Source organism: Delphinapterus leucas, chromosome 21 (assembly GCF_059928025.1).
Source record: "Delphinapterus leucas isolate spDelLeu-1000000601 "Yukka" chromosome 21, BTC_Dleu_Yukka2, whole genome shotgun sequence".
Lineage (NCBI taxonomy): Eukaryota > Metazoa > Chordata > Mammalia > Artiodactyla > Monodontidae > Delphinapterus > Delphinapterus leucas.
Genome location: NC_143149.1, coordinates 6,951,267 through 6,964,735, shown reverse-complemented (window position 1 = coordinate 6,964,735; position 13,469 = coordinate 6,951,267).

Here is a 13,469-nt window from a genome sequence, read left to right as displayed (position 1 = left end):
TTCTAGAGTAATGGAAATAAAAAAAAAATAAACAAATGGGTCCTAGCAAAACTGAAAAGCTTTTGCACAGGAAAGGAAACCATAAACAAGATGAAAAGACAAGCCTCAGAATGGGAGGAAATATTTGCAAACGAATCAGCGGACAAAGGATTAATCTCCAAAATATATAAAAAGCTCATGCAGCTCAATATTAAAAAAAACAAACAACCCAATCAAAATATGGGCAGAAGACCTAAATAGACATTTCTCCAAAGAAGACATACAAATGGCCAAGAAGCACATGAAAAGCAGCTCAACGTCACTAATTATTAGAGAAATGCAAATCAAAACTACAATGAGGTATCACCTCACACCAGTCAGAATGGGCATCATCAGAAAATCTACAAACAACAAATGCTGGAGAGGGTGTGGAGAAAAGGGAATGCTCTTGCCCTCTTGGTGGGAGTGTAAATTGATACAGCCACTATGGAGAACAGTGTGGAGGTTCCTTAAAAAACTAAAAATAGAATTACCATATGACCCAGCAATCCCACTACTGGGCATATACACAGAGAAAACCATCATTCAAAAAGACACATGCACCCCAATGTTCACTGCAGCACTATTTACAATAGCCAGGTCATGGAAGCAACCTAAATGCCCATCGACAGATGAATGGATAAAGATGTGGTACATATATACAATGGAATATTACTCAGCCATAAAAAGGAACGAAATTGGGTCATTTGTAGAGACGTGGATGGACCTAGAGACTGTCAGACAGAGTAGGGTAAGTCAGAAAGAGAAAAACAAATATCATATATTAACACATATATGTGGAATCTAGAAAAATGGTACAGATGAGCCGGTTTGCAAGGCAGAAAGAAAGACACAGATGTAGAGAACAAACATATGGACACCAAAGGGGGAAAGCAGGGGTGGGGGGTGGGGGTGGTGCGATGAACTGGGAGATTGGGATTGACGTATATACACTAATACGTATAAAATAGATAACTAATAAGAACCTGCTGTATAAAATAAATAAATAAAATTCCAAAAAAAAGAAAACACTACATTGTAAATCAATAATACATCAATTAAAAAACTGATAAAAGTAGATATTTTATCAGTGAAGTTTTATTTTAACTAATTTGTGAAGTGAAGAACTTCAGTGTTTTTTAAGTAGAGACAGTGAACAGAGAAGCAAACCCCTGTTCCATCTGAACAATGAATGGAGAAAATAAGAAAGCAATATTGTTTCTCCCCTTCTCATGTCCTTAAGCCTTCCTCATGACTGAAGTTTCAGTGGGTCAAAAGTAAGAAAACATCATGGCTCCATGAGGCTCAAAGGCACAGCTCAGCCCTCTCTTACGGTTGTGAAAAATGCATGAACTAATTACACCCTAAGCGTCTGAATCAGCATGATGATAATAACCTGTAATACGGCTAATTTAGTGGTCACCCTGATCTGGTGGTTAAGAACATATTTATTCTATTTGCTTCACATCTACTCAGTTATTTTGCCCTCAAAACCAGCTCAAACAGCATCTCACATGGACAAATACACATTGTGCCCCTTATACGTGGTGCCACTTGCAATTTTGTTCTTCCTGGACCCAAGGTGCTTCTCCATCTAGGTTGGAGACAGAGGGCAAGTAGCAGTGGAAGAAACAAAGAATATTCTAAAACTTCCATGGCTTCTGTTTCTACATGAGCTGGGAAAGGCCTTCTCATAGGAGAAATAATGCCAGGGAGACAGTACTTGCTCAGCATGGAATCCATAGGCCTCCTATTTGGGGACAGCTGTGACTAAGCCACCATTAGTCACAAAGGTCAACAATCTCTTTCTTAAAGACAACAAGGCAGACAAGACGGAGTGCAGGAAGGCATGATGGCAACACATCTCTTAGAACAAAGCTAAGTTGGTCTTTTCCAAACAGAAAGAGCTGCAGTTTTGCTCAACACACGTTTATTGAGCACCCAATATTTTCAGGCTTGGGATGGTTAACTTTATGCATTGACATGACTGGGATGCCCAGAAATCTGGTAAAACATTATTTCTGGGCATGTCTGTGAGGATATTTCCAGAAGAGATCAGCATTTGAATCGGTAGATGGAGTAAAGAAGATCACCCTTCCCCAAGGTGGGTAGGCATCATCCAATCCATTGAGGACCCAAGTAGAACAGAAAGGCAGGATAAGAGCAAATTCTCTCTCTCTGCTTGAGCTCAGACTTCCACCTTCTCCTGCCCTTGGACATCAGAGCTCCTGGTTCTCAGGCTTTCAAACCCAGAGAGGAACATACAATTTCCAGAAGAGATCAGCATTTGATCGCCAGCCCCAGATTTTCCAGGCCTTCACATTCAGATCGAATTGTACCACTGGCTTTCCTGGGTCTCCAGCTTGCAGAGCGTAGATGGTGGGACTTCTCAGCCTCCATCACTGCATGAGCCAATTCTTAGCATAAATCTCCCCTTACGTATTGTATTGTTTCTGTTTCTCTAGAGAACCCTAATACAGGGCTGTAAATCCAGAGAAGTGTAACATGAGTCTTTTCTTCCAGTGGTAGGTACAGATGCTAAGCCAATAACCTTGGTAAATGTAAGTATACTGAAAGAGGTTTGTGCAGGATCCCGGGGGAGCACTAAGGATGGGCAGCCAGCATGGGGCTTGAGGTTCAGGTAATGACGAAAGAGCCTCACTGTAAAGAGTCTGGAGGTGTGAGAACAAAAGGATGACAAGGAGGCCGACCAGGCAGTGTGTCTGTCTTCCTGGGAGCTCCTTGACCGAGCCAGGTGTGCAGAAATGCATCCCTAGTGCCTGGCCCAGCACTGCAGCTAGAAGGTGCTGGCTGAACATCTGAAGTCATGGACCTGAAATCATGGGATCTATTCTTGACCAGTTAATTTTCCAGTCTATTTTTCTTTTGCAGTTAAACATTGGATCTGTAATCTAGTGTGTCTTCAAAAGAGCCTCTTTATCCCTGTCTTTCACAAGATACTGACAGTTTCTCGGGGCAGGAGTATGTCTTATTCATCTGTGTATCTACAGGTAGTAGATCAAAGCTTTGTTATTATCGGAGCTCAAAGATACCACTCATGCTGAGCGGCAGTAAAATGAACCGAGAGGTGTAGCTAATGCTGCTTTGTGTTAATTATTTAAACCAAAGACTTGTTGACTGAATAAAAGATAAGGATAACATAAATTCTATATTATGTATAATATGAAATGCAATAGTCTCAATATATAAAATCATATATGCAATAGTATATATAATATGTTATATATGAAATATATAATATGAGCTAACGTATTATTATATAATTTTATATTTATTTTATAAATTCAACGTGAGATGCCTTTACTGAGGGATCCTTCCTCATTGAAATGGAAGGGATTTATTACTTGATTTGTCAAGGGATTTGGTGTGTTAAAGGCAGAAGAAGAGAGATTTGAAGAGCCCCAAAACCAAGCATAGAGGGAGCAGGCAGAATCTCGTGTTCTGCTCTAGCTTATGACCAGGAAACTGAGTAAAGCATCGTCCTCTCACCAGAAGGCAGCCAGTCCAGAGCAATTTGCATAAATATCCCTGGTAACTTTTCCAGGCTTCCTGTAGGAAGAAAGGCTGGATCTCAAATGGGAGGAAAATGGTCTCCTTTGAGATCTTAAGGACTCACCTGTACAAGCAACATTCTTCTACACTGGAGAGACCGCTCACTGCAAAAAGACAGTGGAAAGGGCTGCGGTGGTAACTGATACGTGAATTTTCTGAAGTCGTGCTGAGCTTCTTTTCCAGGTTGTTCAACTCACCCACAGCATTTCATGTCTCCAATTATGCAAGGTTTTTGTTTGGGGATTTCTTTGTCTTTGGTAGGATCAAGTGCACTGCGTGTAAAATGCATTGAGGTCCTTAGGGAAAGGTGCTGTGTCAATAACTGGTATTATTACCATGTTTCTATCTTGACATAGAACTCATTTCAGTCATGGTATTAGGAACAAAAATAAGGTGCTCAGTTATTGTTAGTTTCCATTTATTTGTTCTGGAGCTTCAAATTCAATTACATTCTGAGATGAACAGGAGATCACTTGAAGAGCTGGATGTATGGTGATCCTATTTACACAATTCTCTTTAACTTCCATGCGCTCATAAGATAATCAAATCCCTCTTCTGTGTTTTAACATTCTAGTGCACTTTGGAAGAGGAAAAGAGAATTATTTTAAGCTGCTCCCTAAAAGTATTTTAAGAATGTGGACTCTGTATATACAGATATGAATACATGCACACACACACACACACACACACACGTCAAAACAAATAAAATCTAGATTATTAGTTCATTCAACAAACAGGTATTAACTAACACATAGTAAGCATAGCTTAGGGATTCAATAATGTCTCAGATTGTAGAGCTATTACCTCCCAAAGATGAATTTACCTTAAATTGACTAGCGCCTTCTTTTTGAGTTACTTATACTGAAGCAAATGTTTTCCCATTATTACAAGACTTTACTTCACAAATTACTTCCCTAATATTCCATGCTGCTCCTCAATTTACAATCAAATGTTTGTACATTGATAAAAGAAATGTTCGCATGTTGAGGTGTGGGGAAGTCATTCTGGCTTACACGTGAGTTAACTTGAATTTGATGCTGACTAGAACAGCCTGTCTGTAGCCTATGAAACATACATTGTACACCGGCTTTAATTATTCAAGAAAAGGGCGCATTGACCAGAAACAAAGAATGTCCATGTTAAAAATAAAGATGAAATGCCTCCCTTCCTGGGACACCAGTTCTGGTAACTCCTTTGATATGACCCCCTTCCCAGGAGCCAAGCCCATGCTGACTCGCTATGTACATGCTGGTCTATTCATTTTTTTGAAACCTTGAAGGAATGTCTCCCAGACTTCTTTGATATTCTTTGTTCTCACAAGACATGAAACTGTGTTGAAAACCCTGCTTCTCCAGAGCAGTTTCTCAGAGTCATCTGGGAAGCCGGCTTCTGGGCTGTAGTCCTCAGTTTGGCTCAAATAAAACTCTCTTCTATTCCTATTATTGATTGTTTATTGATTATTTTTGTTGACAACATACATGCCCATAAATTAGGATCAGGTCAGACTGGGTCGTGAAAGGAGGTTATTTTCCATGGCAGAACCCACATACGAGGTTTCCATGGGCTGCGAAGATACATTAGACAGAAAACATCCCGGAGCAATTCTGTGGTCAGTGGTTGAAGGCATAAGACAAGGGCCCGACAGTAGAATAAACCCTTGGAATTGGAGTCAGAGACATCGAGAAAACAGAGCAAGAAATGAAGCAAAGATCAAGAGAAGACATGTTATTTGAGAAAATACGATCATGAACAAGCACCTGCTCTGATATATTCTATCCTCTATTGGTTAATAGTATGGAAGGTGATTCCTTAAAATTAGGAAGAGTTTCAACATATGGTAACTGGTCTGAGATTTCTTCTTTTAAAAAATCTCAGTTGAGGGCTTCCCTGGTGGCGCAGTGGTTGAGAGTCCGCCTGCCGGTGCAGGGGACACGGGTTCGTGCCCCAGTCCGGGAAGATCCCACATACCGCGGAGCGGCTGGGCCCGTGAGCCATGGCCGCTGAGCCTGCGCGTCCGGAGCCTGTGCACCGCAACGGGAGAGGCCACAGCAGTGAGAGGTCCGCGTACCGCAAAAAAAAAAAGGGGGGGGGGGATTTGGGGTTCATGATAAGGAAGAAATGTCTGTGGATTACAGCATTTCAGAAGCAAAATGACCTCCCTTATGACGTAAACTTCTTAGACCTAAAAAGAGAAAAGTGATTCCTCTGCTTTTAGGTCTGACTAAACCTTCCTCTTTCCTCCAAATTAAGACCCAGAATCATCCCTTCTAGGAGGAATCACTGACCTGCCCACCCCCACTGTGATTTAGATGTTCCTTTCCCCGCCGTACCCCCTTAGTGTTCTTTATATATATTCTGATTAGATCATTTTCACACCATGTTTGAATCACAGGTCTTGACAGCCTGCCCAGATACACTTTATAGGGGAGGAACGAAGTTTTATTCTTCCCCGTGTCCAGAGCACCTAAGATACCACAGAACTTAGGAAACATGGTTGAGGAAACACCGTAGGCCTGGATTGGGCGCAGTGAGAGTGTCAGCAAACGCAGACACACTAGCGACCGACTGCAGGTGAGGAGGAAAGGCAAGGCATGATGGGTTTGCCTTTTTAAATGAAAAGTTTAAAACTGAAATCACAGAGGAGGGTGCTTGGGCTGGGAGACAACAGTGGTATTGCTATGATGTCACTTGAGTCAGATAACAAAGAGGGTGCTTAGTCTTCCCGACGGTTCCATGTCAGGCACTGGACACCAGACCTACTCTGTGGGCATTGTTGTCACGGCCACTTAACAGACGAGCAAGCAGCCTTGGGGAGGCCAAGATGCTGTCGTGACATGGCTAGTAGGTCATTCCAGGACGGGAATCTCACTCTGCCCGACCCGAAAGGACCTTGTCCCAAAGAACTCAAAACAGCCTCCAAAACACATGCACTACAAAAAGAAAACAAAGTGGGCAAGTCACAGTAAAAGAGAAATCAAAATATGAAAAATAAGGTAAAGACAGGAGTGACACTGCCACATGCCATGAAATGGTTCCAATTAAGGGGGCATGTTTTAGAGGCAAAGAGCCCTTCGCGGTGTACCTGGAACACTGAACTTCATTTCCTAGCTCACGACTCTGCAGTTGTTTTGCTTGCTAATAACCACAATAAGAAGTACTTTTAATGTTACAGCAAACTTGTATTTTATCCTTTTTTAACGCTTTGGTTGTGACATGACAATTTAAAATATTCCATTACTTACTAATTATATAGTCATGGATACATTTCACTATGTGGTAATTATGCAATCTGCTTGACAGTTAACTATGACTTAATCACAACTGTCATATTTTCCTGGCTATCATAGTACATCTACTTATCAATAGCCATATGTATATACTTGAGGTTATATTTATATATACTCTAAGTTTAATATAAAACTGAATATATGTAAATGTGGTCCTTCTTGGTCCAAATTTTATGGATTATTGAAAAGAAACTTTTCAAAATTTCAAACACATAAAAACATTCCTAAAGAAAACAGGAATAAATGTATGTATGTATACTATATGTACAGAAGTATCACCGTTTATTCATTCATTCAATCATTCATTCATTCAATAGGTATTTATTTCATGCTGGCTCTGACAAGATCTACTCTGTGGACTAAAAACACAGGGTTTGGTGTCATCCAGCAAGCATCCCAAATGCCTGATGTGTGCTGGAAGAGAAGCTGATCCCACACACACGAAGAGTATGCAGCTTCTGAGGCATAGACAGTTCCAGTGAAGTGGGAGAAGTGCTGTTGCAAAAGGAAGCACAGAGCCCTGGAGAAAACCGGGGCCCCTGAACCCACCTGATCGGGTAAGAGCCTGGGAGAGCCCCAAAGGGGAGGTGACACCGAGCTGAGTCCTGAAAGTACAGGAGGGCAAGACGGAGGTGGCGCACGCCACGCGGCACGTGTGAAATCAAGAGCCTGCTGGCCCCAGCGGGCACCGCAGCCACGAGGCAGGTGGGGTGCGGGCTGAAGCGGGGAACAGGGGTGATGAGCCTCCCAGGATTGGAAAGAGCCCCACAGGCTTCCTGTAAAGCATCTTTGATACTCTCAGAAGGCTCATGTCTGTGTCTGACATTGTCCACAGAATGTTTTTCAAAGGGAAATATACATACACTTTTTTTTTTTTTTGCGATACGCGGGCTTCTCACTGTTGTGGCCTCTCCTGTTGCGGAGCACAGGCTCCGGACGCACAGGCTCAGCGGCCATGGCTCACGGGCCCAGCCGCCCCGCGGCATGTGGGATCTTCCCCTGCATCGGCAGGCGGACTCTCAACCACTGCGCCACCAGGGAAGCCCTACATACACTTTTGATTATCATTTTCATAAGACAGATACAGAAAGAGAGCAAGATTCATTATGTAAATACACCAGAAATACATGCTTTTTACTACCTAAAAAAGTGAAAGATGTTTATCCACATATATGGCAGGATAGGAATTACTAAGAATATTCCACACCTATAGTAACCAGGCTTTTTATAGCATCATCCTTGAGCTCTTCTGCCAGTGCAACTTCTATCACAGTGAGGAGAAACAGAAAGGAGAAAAGAAACCATGAAACGCAGGAAATGTATAGCCTTTGTACCAACATTGTTTATAGATATTGAAAAACAGGATTTTCCATCTACAACAGGGCAAATGTTCTTATGCTGATTTCACTGTGTCGTGTGATGCATGCAATCCCAAATGAGCAAAAACAATGGTTCCCATTCAGCCAAGGGGTTATATCCCCCAGGGGTCAGGAGTTGCACACTGGCCTCTGTTCCCAGAACCGGAAGTGTGTGAGGACCTGATGACCGGCAATGGGGGAGGTCACTGGGGTCACCACCAAATGATGGTGGACAAGAAAAGGCATCAACTTCCCTCTCTTTAAGTTAGAGAAGCCAAATGCAATGCCTCAATCTGTTGATCTTCTGTGGGGAAAAAGATGAAGTAAGAGAAAATACAGCCGGCCTTCTGTATCTTCGAGCCCTACAGCCTCAGGGTCAACTGACCTCACATCAAAAATATTCGAGAAAAAAAATTCCAGAAAGTTCCAAAAAGCAAAACGTGACTTTGCTGTGCACTGGCAATTATTTGCATATCATTAACATCCTATTTACAACTATTTGCATATGCATATATAACTATTTACATATACAACTATACACTGTATTAGGTATTACAGGTAATCTAGAGGTGATTTAAAGTATCCAGGAGGATGTGTGTAGATTATATGCAAATACTAAGCCGTTTTATATAAGGAACGAGAGCATCTGCAGATTTTGGTACCTGAGGGGGGTCCTGGGACCAATCTCCCGTGGATACCAAGGGGTGACTGTACTATGAATAAAATGGGTCTCACTCCTGAATTTCCTTAGAAAAGTTTAGAGAAACTTCGAGAAAAGGAGAACACAGGAGTATTTCTACCAAAATCCAGGAAAATAAAATTCTGAAGACAGAGAAGAGCGACCTCACACACTACTGAGAGGTGAGTGTTATCCTTTACTTAAAGGGCACAGAAACCTAGATTTGAATTCAAGTTCATGCCAAGTAGCCCGATTAGTACAGTCTAGCAGGCACTTGAGACCCCCGGAGAAGTCCCCATCATCACAAATGTGGGGCTGTAAGGGCAGCTGATCCCACCCCTTGCAGCAGAAGCAAGATGAACACACTCCTGTCCTGGTCCCATCTGTCCTAACTGATCCAAGGCACAAAAGAAAACTTTTACTTAACTTTTTGTAACATGAAATTTTTAAAAATACACTTATAACCAGCGAAAAGTATTTGTAATTGATCATACTGCCTTTGTATAATTACTAAAGTGAGCTTCTGAGCCATTTGAGGCTAACGCATAGATTCGTGAGACTTGGGGTCAGGGAACCAGCACCCCCAAGCTGATGTCCCTGCTGTTGGCGGTGCTCTGATCCACTGAGTCTCCTTGTCTACTTCTGGCCCTGATGCGGGGGGCGTCAAGTCAACCTCCTTGCTTGTTCAGTTGTCTCCATTGGAACCGTGTTGTGTCTTGCCATCCTCCAGGACAGGGATCCGCAAAGCTTCCTCTGCAAAGGGCCAGGTGGTAAGTGTGGTACACTTCGCTGTAACTACTCAGCTCTGCCGTTTAGCATTACGGCAGCCATGGACAACATGGAAGTGACTGAATGTGGGTGCAGCCCAGTAAACCTTTACAGACACTAAAATTTGAGTTTCACCTAATTTTCATGTGTCACGAAATATTGTTCTTCTCTTGATTTTTTTCAACCATTAAAAATGTAAAAACCGTTCTCAGCACATGGGCCATACAAAAACAGGCAGGATTTGGCTTGTGGGCCATGGTTCACCAACCCCTGTTCTATGAGATTGGAGTTCTTTTTTTTTTTTTTTTTTTTTGCGGTACACGGGCCTCTCACTGTTGTGGCCTCTCCCGTTGCGGAGCACAGGCTCCGGACACGCAGGCTCAGCGGCCATGGCTCACGGGCCCGGCCGCTCCGAGGCACGTGGGATCTTCCCGGACCGGGGCACGAACCCGTGTCCCCTGCATCGGCAGGCGGACTCTCAACCACTGCGCCACCAGGGAAGCCCAAGATTGGAGTTCTTAACCTGACAACCTGGAATAGCGAGGAAGGTGCCGTGAAAGATGATGACGTTTTGGAAAAGAAAAGGCAAGGAACCCGCAGGGGTTCAGAAAGTTGAGGAAGTTCTCACTGGGAGCTGTTAGCAAATGTTCTTGCCCAAATGATGGAGGCGACACGTGGTCCACCCTTGTCCTGTGTGCTCGTGACCAACAGCTGAGGCAGTGGATAGAATTTGAGAAGTAAGTAGGGTTGAGACAAGCCGCCCAAGTGGTGCTCTGCTATGGGATCAGGGAAGAAAGCACAACCGTGCACACCGTTAACAACCCCAGTGAGAACCATTCCTGGAGAGCAGCTGCCCTCATACAGAGTGATGAGCGCAGACCTACCGAGAGAACAAGAGGCAGGAAATCGGGACCATTCGCTCAACAGGCTGGGGAGCTGTTAGAGATATGGCTGATGCATCTGTGTGATAAGCGGGTCAAGAAAAGTTATGTTCTTAGAGAGTGAAAGGCAGCAGCTAAGCTATCTCACACTTGACCCTATACTCCAAGCCGATATCCAGACTGTTCAGATTCCAGGAGTTCCATCAAAAAGTGCAAGCAGGGACTTCCCTGGTGGCGCAGTGGTTAAGAATCCGTCTGCTAATGCAGCGATACACGGGTTCGAGCCCTAGTTCGGGAAGATCCCGCACGCCCACCACAAGTACTGAGCCTGCACTCTAGATAGAGCCCATGAGCCACAACTACTCAGCCTGCGTGCTGCGACTACTGAAGCCGGAGTGCCTAGAGCCCGTGCTCCGCAACAAGAGGAAACACCGCAGTGAGAAGTCTGCTTACTGCAAAAGAAGAGAAGCCCCCTGCACGCAGCAACAAAGACCCAGGGCAGCCAAAAATAAATACACTGAAAAAAAAAAAAAAAAAGAAGTGCAAGCATTGTCCCTGTCCTCAGAGTCCACATCCCAGAGACAATAGTCAGAAATTGATATTGATTTGAGCTACCCCAGCCAATGAGACAGCACTAGCCCTAGAAGATCAACAGAGCAGTCTAAATTCCTAATGGATGATGGATCATACTAGGTAATAGACTAGCCTTAGACCATATCCTGCCCACACAAGGAGGTGTAAGGATGGTCACTAACGCTTCCTGTTGTGTTTGGATTAATATCATCTCTCAGGGATTTCCCTGGTGGCACAGTTAAGAATCTGCCTGCCAATGCAGGGGATACGGGTTTGATCCCTGGTCTGGGAAGATCCCACATGCCACAGAACAACTAAGCCCATGCACCACAACTACTGAACCCCTCGCGCCTAGAGCCCGTGCTCCACAACAAAAGAAGCCACCACAATGAGAAGCCCGTGCACCACAAGAAAGAGTAGCCCCTGCTCGCTGCAACTAGGGAAAGGTCATGCACAGCAATGCAGACCCAGTGCAGCCAAAAATAAATAAAAATTTAAAAAAATACCATCACTTAGGTGGACTGTAAGATAGAAAGCTAATGTTTACCCGAAAGAAGACCTGCTGGTCTCCTCTGGGACCTACTCCACTGGAGATCCAGGATCCAGGGGACATAGCTGACATCAGCACTGCTGGTCAGGCTCTTCCTACCAACCAGGATTTGGTTGATAATATCTCAACCAAGTGCTGTATGAAATAAATTGAATTCTGTCCTGGTCTCTGCCTGTGTGTCTAGTCTGAGTTGCTGACAGGGTGGCACACTCATGTGACAACTTGAGTCCAGCCAAGAACTTGTAGGGATGAGCAAGTTGGCTTGTGTGGTGCTTGATAAAAGGTGCCGAGACCCCGGCCCTGGGAATCTCAGCTGTGGCACAATCTGCTCTGAGCATAGTTGCCATGTGGGTCCGTGTAACTCAGAGAAGAATTGGGGTACATGCTGATGTTCCTGGCCTCGCTGTGCTGTGAATATAAACTGTCTTGCTCTGTCTGGTGGGTCTTGGGACCTACTTTCAGCACCCGCGGAGCTGTCTCCAGTCTACTGCTTGCTTAGTCGTCTTGTTATTCTTTGCCATCTGAGAAGAGGTTGGGGTTCTGCCCTGACACTGGGCAACATACAAGAGCAGGAATTTCCCAGGGGGGCCTGTCACACCTGGAGGACATTTGGCTTAAAATCCATCCCATAGCTATATAAAAGAGAATTCAGGATGAGATTTCAAGACGGAGAGGGTGGTGCTGGTGCCCCAAGTGGCCTTCATTGATGTGACATTAAAGGCTTCAAGGTACAGAGGGGAAGAGCTGTGGGGAGGAAGAGGCAGGGCTGGAATAGGAAAGAAAGAGGGGGGCCAGGACCAAAGAAGTAATTATAAATTTCTCTGACCCTTGGCTGCTTTGCAGTCATCAACCAAGATGAAAACTCTCAGAATTTGGTGTTGGGTTAGAATCACTCAGTCCCTGGGATGAGAAACTGGCAGGAATTTTAAGGCCGAACTGCTGCTCTGCTGACACTTTCCTTCACTTCAAAAGGCATGCATTGTCTAATTTGCATAGTTCCACACTTGCGATTTGAACATTAGTTTGTGGAGATAGCAGAGAGCAGGCTTTGCCTAGACGAACAGCTAAAATTGGCCATGGATCCAATTTGTTTGGAATAAATTACCGCTACCATAAGTAGAATAATTTACACATATGATTTTTGTAAATCTTTCAGCTATATCAGCCAGTCTTCAGTAACCTTACTTGGATAATGACTCTCCTTAGAGAGCATAATATTTGGGATCCCAGGTAAATAGGAAATTGCAAATGCAACCAAGCAATGATGTTAAGAGTGTATGTGTTGGTGTAAGGAATCCACATATTATAATTGTAACATTTTTGTAAACAAAAAACCTTACTTATTTCATATACCATATTTCATATTATCTAAGACTCCATACAGTATAAAGCACATTATTATTTTATGATTACTGAAAAAGGGAACAAAATACTGCCAACGAAATTGACCTAATTTATTCTTATTTAGAACCCTTCCATACAACGTAGACCTCATTTCCACCAAAAACTCTTTCGTTTTTAAATTTTTTATACTTACTTACTTAGCTTTATTGTAGTAAGGACCCTTAACACGAGATGTGCCCTCAACAAATCTTCACGTGCACGTACAGCATTGCTCACCATCAGCACAGTGGTGTCTGAATGTTGCAGGATGAAAAATTTGTTTTCTAGGATAGTCATAACCCTAGTCTCCAGGATTTTCTTCCAAGCTACTGACACCCATCCTGCAAGTTTCGATGCTCACACTTTTTAAATTTTACTAGTATGTGTCAAAGGAAGATT